The following is a 19,303-nucleotide window of genomic DNA, read 5'->3' as shown; positions in this document are numbered from 1 at the left end:
AGTTCTCCTTTTTAGTGGAGTGTCTGTCTTGTTTTGGAATCAAGGTAATGCTGGATTCATAGAAACAGTTTGGAAGTTTTCCTTCCATTTCTATTTTTTGGAACAGCTTCAAGAGAATAGGTGTTAACTCTTCCTTAAATGTTTGGTAGAATTCCCCTGGAAAGCCATCGGGCCCTGGACTCTTGTTTTTAGGAAGATTTTTGATTACTAATTCGATTTCCTTACTGGTTATGGGTCTGTTCAAAATTTCTATTTCTTCCTTTTCAGTTATGGTAGTGTATATGTTTCTAGGAATTTGTCCATTTCTTCCATATTGCCCATTTTATTGCCATATAATTGCTCATAATATTCTCTATTATTGTTTTTATTTCTGCTGTGTTGGTTGTGATCTCTCCTCTTTCATACTTGATTTTATTTATTTGGGTCCTTTCCTTTTTATTTTTGACCAAACTGGCTAGTGGTTCATCAATTTTGTTAATTCTTTCAAAGAACCAGCTTCTGGTTTCATCGATCAGTTCTACTGGGCTTTTTTTTTCTTTCTTTTTTTTTTTTTTTTTTTTTTTTTGGTTTCGATAGCATTGATTTCTGCTCTAATCTTTATTAATAATTTCCTGTCTTCTGTTGGTTTTGGGTTTTAATTGCTGTTCTTTGTCCAGCTCCTTAAGGCTTAAGGTTAGGTTGTGTATCTGAGATCTTTCTTCCTTTTTTAGGAAGGTCTCGATTGCTATATACTTTCCTCTTATGACCGCCTTTGCTGCGTCCCAGAGGTTTTGAGTTGTGGTGTTATCATTTTCATTGACTTCCATATACTTTTTAATTTCCTCTTTAACTTCTTGGTTAGCCCATTCATTCTTTAGTAGGATGTTCTTCAGTCTCCAAGTATTTGTTACCTTTCCAAATTTTTCCTTGTGGTTGAGTTCGAGTTTCATAGCATTGTGGTCTGAAAATATGTGCGGTATGATCTCGACCTTTTTGTACTTACTCAGGGCTTATTTGTGTCCCAGTATATGGTCTATTCTGGAGAACATTCCATGTACACTGGAGAAGAATGTATATCCTGCTGCTTTAGGATGAAATGTTCTGAATATATCTGTGAAGTCCGTCTGGTCCAGTGTGTCATTCAAAGCCATTGTTTCCTTGTTGATTTTTTGATTAGATGATCTGTCCATTGCTGTGAGTGGGGTGTTGAAGTCTCCTACTATTATGGTTTCTTTATGTTTGTGATAATTGATTCATATATTTGGTGCATAAATGTTTACACATTTGGTGCATAAATATTTACAATTGTTAGGTCTTCTTGGTGGATAGACCCCTTGATTATGATATAATGCCCTTCTGCATCTCTTGATACAGTCTTTATTTTAAAGTCTAGATTGTCTGATATAAGTATGGCTACTCTGGCTTTCTTTTGTTGACCATTAGCATGATAGATGGTTCTCCATCCCCTTATTTTCAACCTGAAGGTGTCTTTCAGTCTAAAGTGGGTCTCTTGTAACAGCATATAGATGGATATTATTTTCTTATCCATTCTGTTTCCCTATGTCTTTTGATTGGAGCATTGAATCCATTGACATTTAGAGTGAGTACTGAAAGATATGAATTTATTGCCATTATGATCCTTGTAGAGTTGGAGTTTCTGGTGGTGTCTCTGGTCCTTTCTAGTCGTTGTTGCTTTTGGTATGTCTGTATATATGTATGCATGTATGTATGTATGTATGTATGTATATTTTCATCTTTTCTCCCCTCAGAGAGTCCCCCTTAAAATTTTTTGCAGGGCTGGTTTAGTGGTCACAAACTCCTTTAATTTTTGCCTGGGAAACTTTATTCTCTCCTTCTATTTTGAATGACAGCCTTGCTGGATAAAGAATTCTTGGCTGAGTATTTTTCTTATTCAGCACCTTGAATATATCCTGCCACTCCTTTGTGGCCTGCCAAGTTTCTGTGGATAGGTCTGCTGCAAACCTGATATGTCTTCCCTTGTAGAGTAGGACTTTTTTCCCCTTGCTGTTTTCATGATTCTCTCCTTGCCTGAGTATTTTGTGAATTTGACTATGATATGACTTATCGATGGTCAGTTTTTGTTGAATCCAATGGGGATCCTCTGTGCTTCCTGGATTTTGATGTCTGTGTCTTTCCCCAGGTTAGGAAAATTTTCCGCTATGATTTGTTCACATAACCCTTCTACCCCCATTCCTCTCTCTTCCTCTTCTGGAACCCCTATGATTCTGATGTTCTTCCTTTTTAATGAGTCACTGATTTCTCTAATTCTTAAATCGTGCTATTTTGGCTTAATCTCTTCCTTTTTTTCTGCCTCGTTATTCTCCATAGGTTTGTCCTCTGTATCACTGATTCTCTGTTCTGTCTCATCTATCCTTGCCACCGCAGTATCCATCGGTGATTGCAGCTCAGTTATAGCATTTTTTTATTTCATTCTGACTAGTTTTTACTTCTTTTATCTCCGCAGAAAGGGATTCTAATCTATTTTTAACTCAAGCTTGTATTCTTATTACTGTGATTCTAAATTCTGGTTCAGACATCTTGCTTGTATCTGTGTTGGTTAAATCCTTGGCTGTTGTTTCTTCCTGCTCTTTCTTTTGGGGCAAATTCCTTCATTTTGTCATGATGGATCAGCAATCACGCAACAGTCTTCTGTCTTCAGCTTTCATCCACTCCTTGCTATTTCACTGTCCCTGACCAAGCCCCAGGCAGTAACTCTCTCCTGAGTTTTGTCTCAGATGCAGCTGTTTTCCCAAGCCCCTTACTTCTGAAGGACTGTGGCTCTGACTCGTTCCACCCCTCTGCGGGAGGGTCTCACCGAGCAATGGCCAAATGTTAGCTGCACCTAGGAATGCTTGCTGGACCCTGCTGCTGCCCATGCTCCGAGACTGCGGCCAGGTGCCAGCACGCCCCAGAAAAAGTTTGCAAGATAGTGTAGCAGCAGCTTTTCAGGGATTATGGAAAATCACAACACACATTTGGCACCAGGCTTCACCCTTAACGACCTTGTTCCAGCACCAACAGCCATTCTCTGTGGGGTCTGCTGGGACCAGGTGGCTTCAACAGTCTCTACCAAAAGTCCTTCCAGCAGTGGAACCACTTTTCTCTGTGTGGCCCAAGAACCTCCCAGACCCCACTCTGCTCCTGGGGATTCGCCCTTCCCACCAGAGTACTGCCAGGTATCAAGCTGCAGAGTTTCAGACTTTGTGCTCCCCTTGTTTACAGTCTTAATGGAAATTAAACCCTCTCCTTTCTCCTTTCTCCCTTTTAGTTTAGTCCCTGCAGCTGTTTCCAATTTTCTACTTTCTCTCCGGGTGCTTTTGGGGAGGGGAGCTTTTCCTATATTCTCCCCCCGTCTCCATCCTCTCTCTGCCCACAAAAGCACCTCCCTGCCTTACTCGGCTTCTCGCTCCCCAAGTTCACATCTCTGTGCCAAGTACCTGCTTAATTCTGTGGTTCAGGTTGTGCAGATTGTTGTGTTAATCCTCCAATCAGTTTTCTGGGTGTGCAGGATGGTTTAGTGTTGGTCTGGCTGTATTTTATGGACGTGAGACACACAAAAAACTTCCATGCTGTTCTGCCATCTTGGCTCGTCCCTATTTTGATAATTTTCTTATAATTTTTATTTGTTTGCTGTAATTCCCAACAAGGTCATTTCATATTTGTCTTTATTGGTTGCCTTATTTTCTAGACAATGTCATATTTTCCTTTGTCTTAATTTGTTGAGTAGTTTTTATTTCTATCCTGACCATGATGAATGATGAATATTTTATTTTAGTATTTCTAGAGCTTCTAGTGTAAGTTCTGTACGTTCCTCCTATGATTATTGATTTTTTTAAAGCAAGTATTCAACTTGCCTGAACTACAGTTTGCCTTTCCTATGGGGACAGAAGCTCCAGTCTCAGTTTAATTCTTTAACCTTATCTGTGGTGCTTAGAGTGTTCTCCAGTAATTCACAATGCAGGGGTCAAACAGAAACTCTGGAAATTTTTATAAACAAATTTGGGTCTCTCCTTCTCTGGTCATTTCCAGAATTTTCCCTCTCAGTTTCATTAACTCTGTTTGTACAAACTCCCTCTTCTGTTTCTTCAAGTCTTTTAGCCGATTTGTCTAATAGAGTTTGAACTATCTTTGCTGGAGAAGACTGAGATTGAGCCTCAGGAAATATCTATAAAAGAGGGAACTCTGGGGCACTTGGGTGGCTCAGTCGGTTAAGGTTAAGTGTCCAATTCTTGATTTTGGCTCACATCATGAGCTGAAAGCACTGAGCCTGCTTGGGATTCTCTCTTTCCCTTTCTCTCTGCCCCTCCTCCTTCTCTCTCTCAAAATAAATAAGTAAACATTAAAAAAAAAAAGAGGTAACTCTAGTGCTATTTTTTTCTTCCAAGTTTGATTTTCATTCACCATATCTAAGTGATTTTGGTTGTGCTTAGTGCCTTCAGGTACATTTTTGTGTACAAAATTAATAGTTTTTTTTCTATGGGAAGGGTAGTCTGACAGGACCTGCCTGACCATAACCAGAAGCACTACTGATGAAGTATTTTTATACAACAGAAAAGAAAAATAGCACAGTATTAATATCTCTCAAATATTCTTGTAATGAATAGTGTGTTGCCAATACCTCAAACATATTATGTAATGTAAATATCTTAATTGAATTGAAGTAATCACAGAATACATATTTACTGCCTGATTCTATTTAGGTATACCAAAAAATAGTTTAAAGCTTAATCATGTTATTTTGCTTGGAACATATCCTTCTGTTTCTTCATTTTGCTTGACTCTTTGTGTTTTTAAAGATTATATAAAACAGTCATCTCTCCTGGACTTAAAGGAGTGGCCTTGTATAGGAGGTAAACTTTCTGCTCTAGCTTTTGGTTGACTCTCAAACCTGTCCAAGCAGCCTATTTTATTTTTAATGGTTCCCAGGAGTTGAGTGTGTGGCAAGATCTGTCAGTATCCCCAAAGGGAGAGTCTCAGTCAGCACCAGATTCAGACCAATTGGAAGCCAGACCTTCAGGAAACAGCCTTTAAAGTGCGCAAATTTATGCAATCCTCTGGGATCACAACTATGAGCCTCTCTAGTCACAAGAGACAGGAGATCTGGAGGTCACCCCTGGTGGCAATTGCTAAAACTGGTGCTCCAGATAACTGTACAAACTCCTTTCTGGGAGGTACCAAGCAAAGGGAGAACATGAGGATGGGGCCCACCTGCCTCTGGATGTGTGTTAAATTAGATGCCTGACCCTCAGGCCAATGCTTTAAGAATAGCAAATAAATCTCATTCACATTAAGTTTGTGAGTGTTTCCATCTTCTGTCTCTGTACTGAGCCCTAGAGCAGGTGAGTCTGAGCATGCAGACCTTTAAGAGCTGTTTCTAAAATTGTTATAGACTTATGGTCTTGTGGACTCCAACCCCATTGGTTTTCAAAGCTAGATGTTTGGGGAGCTCATCTGTCAAGTGTAGGTCTTCAAAATTAGTGTGCCTGTGTTGGGTTCAAATCTTTTGCTCATCAGAGAGAAACTTCAGGTTTGGAGTTCCCTCCTGATTGTGGGTTGCTGTACTGGGGATGGAGTTTATGGCAAGACTGTGTTCCAGCTTCCGCTGACTCTGAGGTGGGTCTTTTCCCATTGACTTATAGCCTAAGAGTTACTCAGACTGCTTTTAGTTTAGTTCCACCCCTCCCCCCACCCAGAGGAAGTTGTTCCATATTTAGCAGCAGATTCATTGTGTCAGTGGGAGGAGGTGAGCCTAGAATCCCCCATATATTTTTTTAAATGTTTTTATGTATTTATTTTGAGAGAGAAAGAGAGAGCATGAGTATGGGAGGGGCAGAGAGAGAGAGAAAGAATCCCAAGCAAACTCCACACTGAGCAGAAACCCTGATGTGGGGCCCTATCCCATGAAATGTGAGATCATGACCTGTGCTGACATCAAGAGTTGGTTACCCCACCGACTGAGCCACTCAGGTGCCATTTTTAACCAGAATCTCCCTCAAAAATAGGTTTAAAATGCTTGAAGAAATATACAGTATTTACTTACATTCTCTTTTATTTTTTTCAAATATTTTTAAATCACATTTATTGACTTTTTTTTATTTATGGAATTCAGAGACAAAATTTAAATCTGTAATTCATTCCCATATTATAACATGGAAAGTTTAAGGGAATGCCTAGAATATGAACATTAGAAAGCCATTACACTGATAACAGAAGGAACTATCTAGAAATTGAATGGCAGTTGGAAAAGATGTGACAAAATTGGCTGAAGTTTTACTCATGACTCCTGCACTTATTTATTAGAACCAAAATCTATACCGGGGAAGTCTAAATTGAAATTAGGCTCACCAGGACAACCTGATAGTTAAATACACCCTGGTTGTTTTCATGTTTGCTTAGTGAGATGTGTTGATGGAACAGTCCTATGTAAATGTATGTAATTTGGAGGTGTAGTTCTGTCTCATAGATGAGTGATGATTGCATAGAGGTGACATCTGAGGCCTTCTTCTTGGTTAAAATAACCAAGCAGAAAATTACAAAAAAAGCTAATAAATCAATACCTATGCATTTATTTATCATCTTTTTAGATAAAAAAAAACATGCTTCTTAATATAGAGCTTCTTAATATATTTTATGTATCTTTAAAAAATGCATGCACAACATATGTGTCATTCTGAATATGGAATTTAAAACCTGAATCAGCTTGGCTGCAATAAAATGAACTTTAAGTCAAGGCAGGTAATATTCCTAAACTTTAGTTTTTCCCCTCTGTTAAAGTGCTTAACTAAATTTGTCACTTTAAAATTTCCTTATTTTTCCATTTTGCAATGAAGATACTAAAGTATCTACCTGTGAGTGGATAGAGAGAATGATAATCAGAAGAGAGAAAAAGAAGAGCTTCAGATACATTCACCTTTCTTCCAGGATATGCAGCCTCTCCAGAGACAATTCCAAAACCAGAGCATATCTCACTTGTATATACTTGTTTGTGGACTATAAAAGATACAAAAAAGTCTCCACATACTTATCACTCTATGTTGCCTTTACTTTTCTCTATCTCATCAGGAGTCAACAAAGGAAACTGCTGTTTTCCAGATGGAGTACCCAATCTATTCCCAAGCCATACTTCTCACAAATGGTAAGGAGTGAATCAGTCACTTTATCTTTAATTGTAGTAGTGTATGTATATTCATATGTCTATTGAAAATGAAATATTTTAGCAGTGCCAAGTACTTTCTGAAAATGCCATTCAAACATATGGTACAATATGTTTATACCTATTGCAGACCATCTGCTGTCTAAGCTCAATTGCACATTTATTTTACTTCTAATTCACAAAGAAAATGGAAAATAGAACTGGCCTATGTACCATAATTTGGCTGAGCTTTAAGCAGGTGCAAATTCAATAAGAAAACATATTTGGAGCTATAAAAACCTCACTTATTCTGTCCCCATGTGGGTATATATTCTTTCCAAAGCAATGCAAATGTTTCAGCTCTTTATGCTTAGATCTGTTGCACTGAGTTTGTAATAGGGTCAGGTGGGATGAGATTGATTTGGAAACTGGAGAACTATATAACCTTTTGCTAAAAAAAAGTAAGTTATGTCTATAATAATATTTGTAATACAATTTTAATGGTGCCATACAGGTTTTATAGTAGTGTTAACAATTACAAGGGCTTTATTCTTTTAAAAAATTTTTTGGTTTTAATGTTGCATATCTTATACACAGAATGAAAGAATGAAAATATGATGCTGGATTTCCATGGGCCTAGTCATCTTTCTTATTAAAAATGTAAATATTTGTCAGAAACCAAACCATAGATATACAACCACAGAAAGAAAGAAATAAAATGAGATAATATCCTTATATAACAATTAAGGCATATATATACTTGCAATCTAATACTTAACTCTGATACAAAGGTATTTTTCAATGATAGTTCATTCCAAACAGCTCAGATGTTCTTCTAAATAACTCTAAGTAGCTCTTTGTTAAGTAATGTTTTGGGATTAATTTTAATATAATGTAAACTTTTCAGTTGAATCATCATAATTCCAAGACCATTTGCCAGAAAATGTCTGATTAAATAAATATGACTCTCTTTTATTTGAAATATTCTTCATTGTCTTGGTTCATTAGGTATGAAATGTTGATGACATTTTCATAAAGAGGCTGCATACATCATAGTTCAACTGGATAAACTTGTTTTAAGAGTTCCTATACCATAATCTCAATATAAGTAAACATCTTTTCTATGAAAAAGGCACTTGATATGGTCACTTACTTGATATAGGAATGATGTGTATTTATAATGTCGCTTGATATATATAAAAAAGTATTTATATAATTTTTCCCAAATGTGTCACCTCTAAGATTGGATATATATCAGTAGAGGCAAATGCACAAATGAACATATGTACATATATACTAACATACAAATAATATCCCACAAAGACAATATAGGTACATTATAGGAATACAAAGAAACAAATTATTTTTTTGGTCAATGGCTGGGAAGTACTACTGCAACAGAACAGAGTAGGCATCTAAAGATTTTTCTTAAGGAAGCCCAATCTAAAAATGAGTTTGAGTGAGTGTTTGGAACTTGACATGTTGAAATAGGAAATAGCATACCTGTGGTAAGGAACCATGAAACTTACAAGCATTGAGACTTGCTTTATATGAAACAACTATTTGCATTGCTTTCAAATTCTTACTGCTTCTGAAATATAAAAGCAAAAAATAAAAAATAAAAACTAGTGGTATTGATTTTAAAAATGGTCCCAAATCAAGGAGCCATTACCTTTAATCAGGATGGTAAATAGGTTTATTCTCATGGTCATCTTGTGTTAATTGATAGAGGTCTCCAAAAGCACTATCCTCAGTATCATTCGGGGTCTTTTATGTTCAATGGAAACAAACACAATGATTGATTAGTATTGCCTTCCAAGGTCATGTGACACACATTTTTCAATAGTACCTTTAATTTATGGCTCCAACCTTTCCCCCAGTAATACAAGACATATATTTAGAGTTAACAAGCTGAATCCTCTTTTCACTATAATTTATTTGCATTCATCCCTAATCAAAATTGACTCAAAGGAATCACAGAATAAATTAAATCAATTAATTAAACAACCTGACTTTTCAAGAGACACTTAGTATTGCACTAGATTCCTCTGCCCTTCTCTAAAGTGGCCACAAGGGAAAAGAGACTTTAGCTTAATTCTGAGTATGAGAATATAAAGATGAGGTTGTGATATTTTTAGCGGCAATGTGTCTAAGTTATTCAGAAATGTTGGTTTGATTATTTATTATTGAATCTCTGTATCTGAATCATACAGAAGTCAGTTTTGTTTTCTACCTTTTTTCCTCTCCAAATACCTACCCTATAATGTTTGTTTGCTCGCACTGCTTTCTGAAAAGTGACACAACCAATAGGAGTAGAACATTATTCATGATTTTTATTTACCTAATCAGTCCTTACTGGGCACCAGAAACTTAATTCTATAATTTTGACATGGATCCATACAATAAACATATATATATATATATATATATATATATATATATATATATATATATAACAGGATTGTTCCAACCTTCAAGCTTAAAAAAATGAATTAATAACAATGACTTACTGTGCAATTAAAGTTGCAATAATTAAATATATATTTAAAGTCAATATGTTATACATATCATGTCATATATACATTACATGTAAAACATAGTATATATGTGTATATATGTATGTGTACATATATAAAATATAGTTACAATTAATATACAATGTGAGTTTGTTCAGTTCAATATTTAGCTGACTGTGAGTTACAAAGATATACTTGTGAATCCACAGAAAAACAACCTGAAACTGAAATTTTGGGATTCAGATTCTCTATGGTCTACTGATACATCTCTAGTTGCTCTTGATGGATGCTAGCACTTTATGTCATCAAATTCAATACTGACATTAAATTAGAATCCCTATGAAAATTAGCTGAAAGGTCAGACATTCTCAATGCTAGACATCAAAATATGTAGCAGTAGAGACCATTGCTCATACAGTAAAAACAAAACAAACAAAAAACAAAAGTAAAGAGCTCTCTCTACCTTTAATATATTCTCCAGTCACCTACTTCACCCATGAAATATTATCTCTTATTGCCACATAGAAAGTTTCTGTGTGATTGCTTTTTTTATAGCTATAATTTATTTGGCATTTTTCTATGAGGCAGTCTCTGGGTAAGGAGTCTAGAATGCTTTTACTTTCCTACTCTAAACCCTATTCAAACCCTGACTTAGGCTGTCGTGGCTTTTAAGCTTTCATTTTACGTTAATAAAAAAAAAGTTTTCTTATGTTTCTTTGTGTTGAGAAAGCTGTGTGTGTGTGTGTGTGTGTGTGTGTGTGTGTTCTAATTTATATATGAAAAATCATTTACAGTCAGTAGTACTCACTCTTGTTTCCTGAGCTAAGAAGTTTTTTCTTCTCTCTTTTAAAATGTTTACACTCCTTCAATAGACTTTTGTTCAATGTAACATGCCAAGTACTGTCCTCAGCTCAGGCACATGAGTGTTAAATCTTGCTATGAATTCTTCCATTATTGTAAAGATCTTATTTGATCATTTAACATGAACAGTAAGTTGAAAATCACTTTTATCTTTAAACATCATTCTACTGATTTCGCTTTTCCATGGTTACCAATGTGAATTCTGAGTAAAAAGGACTGATTCTCTTTTCTTCCAAGGTTTACAAAAAGTGGGAAATATTTTTTTTCTTTTCCACTTTACCCTGTGTATTTAGGAATTTCAAAGGACACATGCATGTGTCTCTACTTGGGACTTGGCTAATCCATTCAGTTACCAGATTTAAGTTTTTCTGTAGAGTATTACTCTAATTACACTACTACATGTCTTGTAAAATTCTTTTTATTCACAAGATACATCTCTTGGATCTACCCTTCAACAGATTTTTGTTTTTCTCATGATTTCCATTTCTTTGATCTCATGCTTCAGGGTTGTATGGTTTTTATTGTTGTTCATTTTTTAATTCTTTTAACAACCATTTCCTCCTATTGTTTTCTGGACATTAATTCATTTCATAGAAGTGACCATTCTCTTTTTAATTGCCAACTTTTTTAAAAACGAAATCATGGTTTTTTTGGTTCTACAAAGTAGTTCTGTGTTTGAATTGTATTCCTTTGATAGTTATATTTTTAGGAAGTTTTTCCATTAGTTCCATTTCAACAGGAGCCACTGTTATGCTTATTCACATAGGTCCCTCACCTTCAGTTCATGTAAATTATTTAAAAATTCTTTTAACGTTTATTCATTTTTGAGAGACAGAGTGTGAGCAGGGAAAGGGCAGAGAGAGTTGGGGAGACACAGAATCCAAAGCAGGCTCCAGATTCTGAGCTGTCATGGATGTCTTCAGCAACCCAACTCTTTTAACTGGTCACTTCAGCTATAGTAAGGGATGGATTTTTATACCATCTCTTCTCATTGTATGTCTTTTTTAAAGGGGATAACTGCCCACCTGATGCACATATATTTTGAATAATTTTTTATTCTACAAAGCTTCCCCAAATAACCAAGGGAAGTTGTATTCTTGACAGATTGCCCGAGCAAGTTGAGGGCTCTGTGATATACTAGGGAGATTTCTGTAAATATTGCAGATCTCTTAGGAACATCTCTAAGGTGGACATTTTTGTGTTTTGGGAATGGAGGCAAGTTAATGGTTGATTTCTACAAAAGAAGCATGATTCCAAGTGTGCAAATGATACCCTAGAAAGTTGGAATTTAATCAGCTGCACAGGTTGACAGTGCATCCAACATAGCCTCCCAGCCAATTGGTTAACGTTATGATACCCAATTGTTCAACTTTAATAATCAGTTTCTGTTTTTGGAGGGATTGCCTAGGGCATTGAGTCCAATCTGCCATATTTATCTAAGACACCTGATCAGTATAATCTGTCTATGCCATACAATGACTGAGAATGGGGTTTGGACAATGTTCCAAAGTAATTTTTGTGGGAGGTACAGGAGTATGGACCATCTTTTGCTGTCTTCAATAGACAAGTAATATTTAGGGTAAAAGTGATCAAATTGTGGTCACAGCTTCTGGCAAAGGATAGCAAATCTAGCAGTTAGTTAAATTCAAGGTACTTTAAACAGATGGGAATGCCACATTAGGACATTTTCATACTGGAAGAAACATTCAAAGTTGGTTGTGAAATCAAAGTTCATTAATATTTCTCTCCTTTCCCCTACCAAACAGGTTGATTGTGTTCTTTCCCCAAGTGCCAGACTGTTCTCCCTTTTTATCTGAAAATCTGTGTGCCACATTCCATTAGCTATGACATATTTTTCCCTCCAATAAACTGTTTGCAACTAGACCTTCACACAAAAATATCAGGTGCAAGTTGGACAATGCATTTTCATAAAACTAAATTGGAAGTAACTTTGAACCACATCCCCCCCCCCCACCTCTTTGACCATACTATCACATAAAGGATGTATCAACCAGGCTGGCCTAAGGTTACTGGTGGTGAAAGAAATATGCATCATCGCCAGGATTGAAATGAGTAAGGTAGAATCCATTCATTCATCTCTAGCTGAGAGAGGATGATCTCTTTCCAAAGGAGCTAGATTCACTGATCAAACTGCTCTGTTTGAGAAACAGGAAGAGGTAAAGGAGAAATCTCTTTAACTCATAAAGAAGCTGTTACAACACTTAACATTACCAATTGCCCTCAGATGATGATGGAATTTCCACAAACAGCCTGACTATTGGCTTATTGTTGAGTGACTTTTCTAATAAAATGAATGTCATTTTCAGAGTGCAAATGGTCTCAAAATCCAAAAAAAAAAAAAAAAAAAAAAAAAGAAAGAAAGAAAGATATCTTAAAACTAAAGAATTAAAAAAATATTTTAGGAATATTACCTACATTCCACATTGACTTCTCTATATCAAAAGAGAAAATAGAATAGAATAATATATTTATGTTTACTGGCTCAATCATATTTCTATACTATATACAATTATCTGAGAAGGGAGACATTTGTCAGTGGCTGGTTAATACCAAAGAAAGAAGGAAAGTAATCTATGATATGATATAGGTATGTGAATGAGGAGGGTGAGGAGACATAAAGGAGCAGGAGTAATTAAAATTGAAATATAACACAATATAAGTAATTGTAATTGAAATTTTAAGCTGTTATAAATTCAGATTAGAATATTATAGCTTTAGGATGTTAAATGCAATTCCTGTGATAACCTCAAATTACATACCTATAGAACATATACATGAAGAAATGAGAAGGAAGTTAAAAACTTTCATCACCAAAAATTCACTACACACAAGACAACACTGCAGGACATGAGGGACAACAACTATAAAGTACAGAGAAAAGAAATAACAAAATAAGAGAATTAAGTTCCTCCTTATCCGTAATTACTTAAATGTAAATGCATTAACTCTCCAGTGAAAAGACAGAGCTGGCAGAATGCAACAAAAGCAAAAATCCAACTAAATGCTATTTACAAGAGACTTACTTTAGATCCAAAGATACAAATAGGTTGAAAGTGAAAGGATGGAAAAATATATTCTAGGCAAATAATAATCAGAAGAGACTAAGGGTATCTATACTAATATCAGGCATAATAGACTTAGATTTTTTAAAAAAGTTACAAGAGACAAAGAAGGACAGTGTATATTAATAAAAGTTCAACAGTAGGAAGATATTATAATTATAAATATTTACATACATTAAAATATATGAAAGCAAAAATTGACAGAATCAGAGGGAAAATAGTTCTACAAAAATAGTTGAAGATTTCACTACTGCATCTTCTATAATGGAAAGTACAACCAGACAGAAGAAAATTTAAAAAATAGAATATTTGAATAACACAATGAACAACTACATCTAAAGGATATATACAGGACACTATACCCAACATCAACAGAATGCACATTCTTCTCAAGTGCACAAGGAACATTTTCCTGGAGAGATCATCTGTGGACCACAAATTAGAGCTCAATAGATTTAAAAAGTTAGATATCATATAAAGTTTATTCTCCAAGCACAGTGGGATGAAATCATAAGTTTCAGAAGGAAAGTAAAATAGCAGGAGGGAATAAAATAATAGACAGTTGGAAAAGCCACAAATATGTAGAAATTAAACAACACATCTTAAAGAAATAATGGATCAGGGTCGCCTGTGTGACTCAGTCCGTTAAGCATCTGACTTTGGCTCAGGTCATGATCTCATCATGGTTCGTGGGTTCAAGCCCCACGTCGGCCTCTGTGCTGACAGCTTGAATCCTGGAACCTGCTTCGGATTCTGTGTCTCCCTCTCTCTCTCTGCCCCTTGCCTGCTTGTGCTTGACTGTCTCTCTCTCAAATATAAATAAACATTAAAAATTTAAAAAAAAAAAAGACTGGGGCGCCTGGGTGGCTCAGTCGGTTAAGCGGCCGACTTCGGCTCAGGTCATGATCTCACAGTCCGTGAGTTCGAGCCCCGCGTCAGGCTCTGTGCTGACAGCTCAGAGCCTGGAGCCTGCTTCAGATTCTGTGTCTCCATCTCTCTCTGACACTCCCCCGTTCATGCTATCTCTCCCTGTCTCAAAAATAAATAAATGTTAAAATAAAAAAAAATAAAAATGGATTAGAAATCTAATCCAAAAAAAATACAAAAAAGAAAAAAAATTTAAAAAAAAAGAAACAATGGATCAAATTAAAAATCTCAAGAGAAATTACAAAGAAGTTAAAAATGAATGAAAATTAAAATACAACATACCAAAACATGGGATCCAGAGAAGGCAGCACTAATGGGAAGATGTAAGCTATAAACACTTGCATTGAAAGAAATACAAAAGAAAACAAAACAAATAAAAAAAAAAAAACCCACAAACCAGCAACGTAAATTTACAATTTAAAGAAGTGGAAAAAGAAGGAAAAAAAGTAAACCTAAAGCTAGCAGAAGAAAGGAAGTGGTAAGGATTAGAGCAGAAATAAGTATAGTAAAGACTAGAAAGAAAAAAAACAGTAATCAATGAAAAGATAAAAGATTCTTTGAAAAGATAAAAAAAATGGATAAACCTTTAGCTTGATGGATTAAGAAAAAAAGAAGACTCAAATTCCTAAAATCAGAAAATAAATGTAATTAATATCAATTCTATGGAGATAAAAAGGAGAGTACTATGAACAATTGTATGTCAATCAATGTATAACTTAGATGGAGTAAACAAATTCTTAGAAACATACCAATTACATGAAGTACTTAGAGTAGTCAAAAGCACAGAGAAAGAAAGTGAAATGTTGTTTGCCAATGCCTAGAGGGGAGGGGAAAATGGACTTACTGTTTAATGGGTGGTGATAGTTACACAAAAATATGAATGTACTTACTACCACTAACCTGTACACTTAAAGGTGGTTAAGGTGGTAAATTTTATGGTATGTACAATTTGCCATAAAAAAAAGTACTGCTCTAAATCTTTAAGAACAATACTGTCAATGCAATAGGAAAATGGGCAGAAGACTAAATAGGGATTTCTGAGAAAAAATTGCCAATATATCAAAAAAAGGTATTAAAACAACATTAGTAATCAGAGAAAATAAGCAAAACCCATAAAATTCCTTTTCATACTCATTTTTGTGGTAACAATTTTAAAAGACTGACAAGTCCAAGAGTAGTAGGAAATGGAAATGTTTTAAAACATGTGCACTATTCATGGAAATGTATACTGGAGAGTAGTTTGGCTTTATTTAGGAAAGGTGAAAATATATATTCCCTAAGACCAAAAACTATTTCATCCCTCAGAATAAAGTTAGAATCTAGGGTGGCATAATGCATGCGTAGGAATGATTACAGCAGGATTCTCAATAGCAGAGGGAAAAATGGTCAATACAATGAATAAATAAATTATGATTGATTCTGAATGTCAAAATCATTAAAAGCAAGAATGCAAGACTACATTTTAATAAAAATGAACCTACAGTTATATAAAATAACTGGAAGAGGTAAAAAAACATCTTGTTAGATGAAAGAACAAAGAAAAAAGTCTGCCTACAGTATGAACTCTATACGTAAAATGTTCAATAACAGATAATATAAAACTATAGTGTTTTAAAGATGTGTACATAATTAGGGAAACAATAGAGACAAATGAAATAATGAATATCACAGAAGTCAATATAGAGGTGAATTCTGGGAAATAGCTGTTTGTGATTGAAAAAAATCATGAGATGAGGGGAGAGGACTATGAGTTGCTGGTGATATTTTATTATTTCTTGACTATAGTGGTGTTTATACAGACACTCACAATATGATTATTCATTAAATAATATATTTTGTTCTTTTGTTATCTGTAGGAATCATTACTAAAATGTGATCTTGGTTAATATTTTATTTTTATTATCCTTACTATTCTTTTTAAGTACTGATACTTATTGTACAAATAAGTATCTCATTACTTGCAATGCCTTTATCATGTGTTTTTGCTATAACTTAAAAAGAATACCACAGCATTAAATTTACTTTTACAGAGCACTGAGACCTACAATTTTCAGTGGGAGTTTTGTGTGTAAAAGGACACCCAAAGACAGAAAGAAGCGGCATGACCTAAATCCCCAAGTAGTCATGAAGATAGTGACTTTGAAACATATGTCAGGAATATTTTAGGAACTGAGAAAAATACAGATGGTGAATACATATGTGTAAAAGTGATACTATTACAAATTGTGTATATAAATACAAACCATATCATAATTAAAACAAATCCCTTCAAACCCAAATGAAAATTTGGATTTTTATTTAAGGAAATAAAAATATTTCAAGATATTGAAATTCAAGTATAATTCAAGATATTGGATATAATGGAACACATTTAAAGCTGAACACATGGATTTTTCTGTTTAGAGAACACAGCATTTTTCTGTATTGTTGCAAAAGCTTATTACAATGAGAATAATAGGTACAGTTGACCCTTCAAAATTGGTTTTGAACTGTATGGGTCCACTTATATTTTTTTCAAAAAATACAGTACAGTACTATAAATATATTTTCTCCTGACTTTCTTAATTATACTTTTCTCTAACTTAATTTTAAGAATATGATATATAACATACATAATATACACAATATGTATTAATTGACTGTTTATGTTATTGTTAAGGCTTCTGGTCAACAGCAGATTATTAGTAGATATATTTGGGGGGAGTCAAAAGTTATATATGAACTTTTGACTATGCAGGAGTCAGTACCCTTAATACTCACATTGTTCAAAGGCCAACCGTATATGCAAAAAAAAAAAAAAAATGACAAAAGGACATAGTAAACTATTTAAACATTACTTTAGTTTCCATTACCACAACTTTTTTCCAAACTATATATACATATATATGACAAATGTACGTATCAAGTTATTCCCACTTTATAAATGATGAAATGAATTAAATTATCCAATCACTGATTGTGATACCAAAGCTAGTAAGTACAATCTTAAAATAAAATTTAAGGCTGATTGTTGTGTAATTTATACATGACTAAGAGGAATTGCTTTAATTTAAGGCCCAAATATTTCCTAAAAATAAACAAATAAATAAACCAGATTATTGTTCCAAATATACTATGTACTGCCTTAAACCATATTGAAAATAATTTAGCAAGTAGGGTCTTTTTAAAGGGAGGAATGAGGAGATGGAACAGCTCTAAGCAACAGATATTGACTAAATAGGCATTTACTGAGGCTATTAAATCTGAATAAGTGAAGCAAAGAGTGAAAGGTCCTGATAATTTAAATAAGCCAACTAAATAGGGTGAATTTCTCAGGGGAAGAAGTGGCAAAAGAAATGATAGGAATGGGAATAGATTTCCCAACTTTACAATTGAACGTATGGTGAAGAATTTCACACACACACAAAATGACGCTTGATTCTTTGACCTGTTCTGAACAGGTTATAGAGGAGTTCCTCTATAACTCAGTATGGTGTGAGGATGAGGGCTGGATTTGCCCTAGCAAATATTTGTCTGAAATTTGAGAACTAGCTTGCTTTGATGTCATCATTGTGCCTTAACAACAGGGGTAAGCCCCTTTGCAAAGGGCAAGAAACATTCTCGGCTGTGATTCTGGGATACTTTTTTGTGATCTTTGCTAGCTCTCAAATTTAGAGTATAGGAAACTGACAGTTCATTGAAACACAATCCTGAGCATGTGTACATCATCTTCCACTAAACTATCCTCTTCTAAAATATTTCCTATCTTTCACTTTCCCCCCAAATTTTCTCTGTAGCTAATTAAATTTTATCTCTTTAAAAAAGCTTACTTAGTGTTTTCAGTCGCTTCTAAGAAAAAATCCGTAATACTTAACATCACTCTATTTTGTCTATGATTTAGCCCTAAACATATCTACAATAAGAATTTCACTCGCCAATACATTATTTCCTTGTTTTGATCTGTAAATAATTAATATATGTCTTTGTCACCCTACACGAAGCAAACCCAATCCTTGGGCCTGTTAGCTATGATAAATCCCAAATCACACAATGCACTCTGGATTTATGTTTGTTTCTCTTGCTAAAATTGAAAAAACAGAGTGCATTTTTTGGATTTGCTTCACTTTAAGCCTTCTACTTTGGAAAATTGTTAATGGAACATTTGACTTGCTGTGTAAATCACATTCTTGTTTTTTGTTCATTTTTCTGTTTTTGTTTTTATTATTTTTTTTTGATGGCTGACCTAAATACTCATTTCATATTATGGAAAGAGAAAAAAACAAACCAAGTCATTAGTTCAAGCTTATATTACAACGTTGCTAAGTGAGACCAACTATGACATGAATTTTAGGGAATGAAACAAGATGCTTAAATATATGATATGACAGAAGGAAGAAGATCAGTCAGAATTTAGGTTTTGTTTTGTTTTGTTTTGCAAGGGCACACATTACAGAAATTCTCAGTATTAGAGAAAACTCATGTGACATTAGTTACAGGACAGGATCCTAGAGCAACAAAATGGTAGTTGCAGTTTATCAGCTATTGGGTGATCCACTTGAGTTTAGGAAACTTTTAGTGGGGAGGAATAGTTGGAGGTGTGTTTTTCAAGGGTCACAGTGAAGCATTTTTAATATTTTAGGGGCTTTAATAGTCATTCCTCTCTACCAGCATTTGCTAACATCCTTATGCTGAATATCAGTGTCCAGACTCTCACCTATATACAGATTTCCAAGTCTGAAGAACAGGTGAAGTCCAGTTGCACAGGATACGTTTGAGTTTCAAGTAGATCACTAGTTTCATGTGAC

This window comes from Felis catus, chromosome A1 (genome assembly GCF_018350175.1).
Source record: "Felis catus isolate Fca126 chromosome A1, F.catus_Fca126_mat1.0, whole genome shotgun sequence".
In the NCBI taxonomy this organism is placed as follows: Eukaryota; Metazoa; Chordata; class Mammalia; order Carnivora; family Felidae; genus Felis; species Felis catus.
This window is presented reverse-complemented; position numbering follows the sequence as displayed.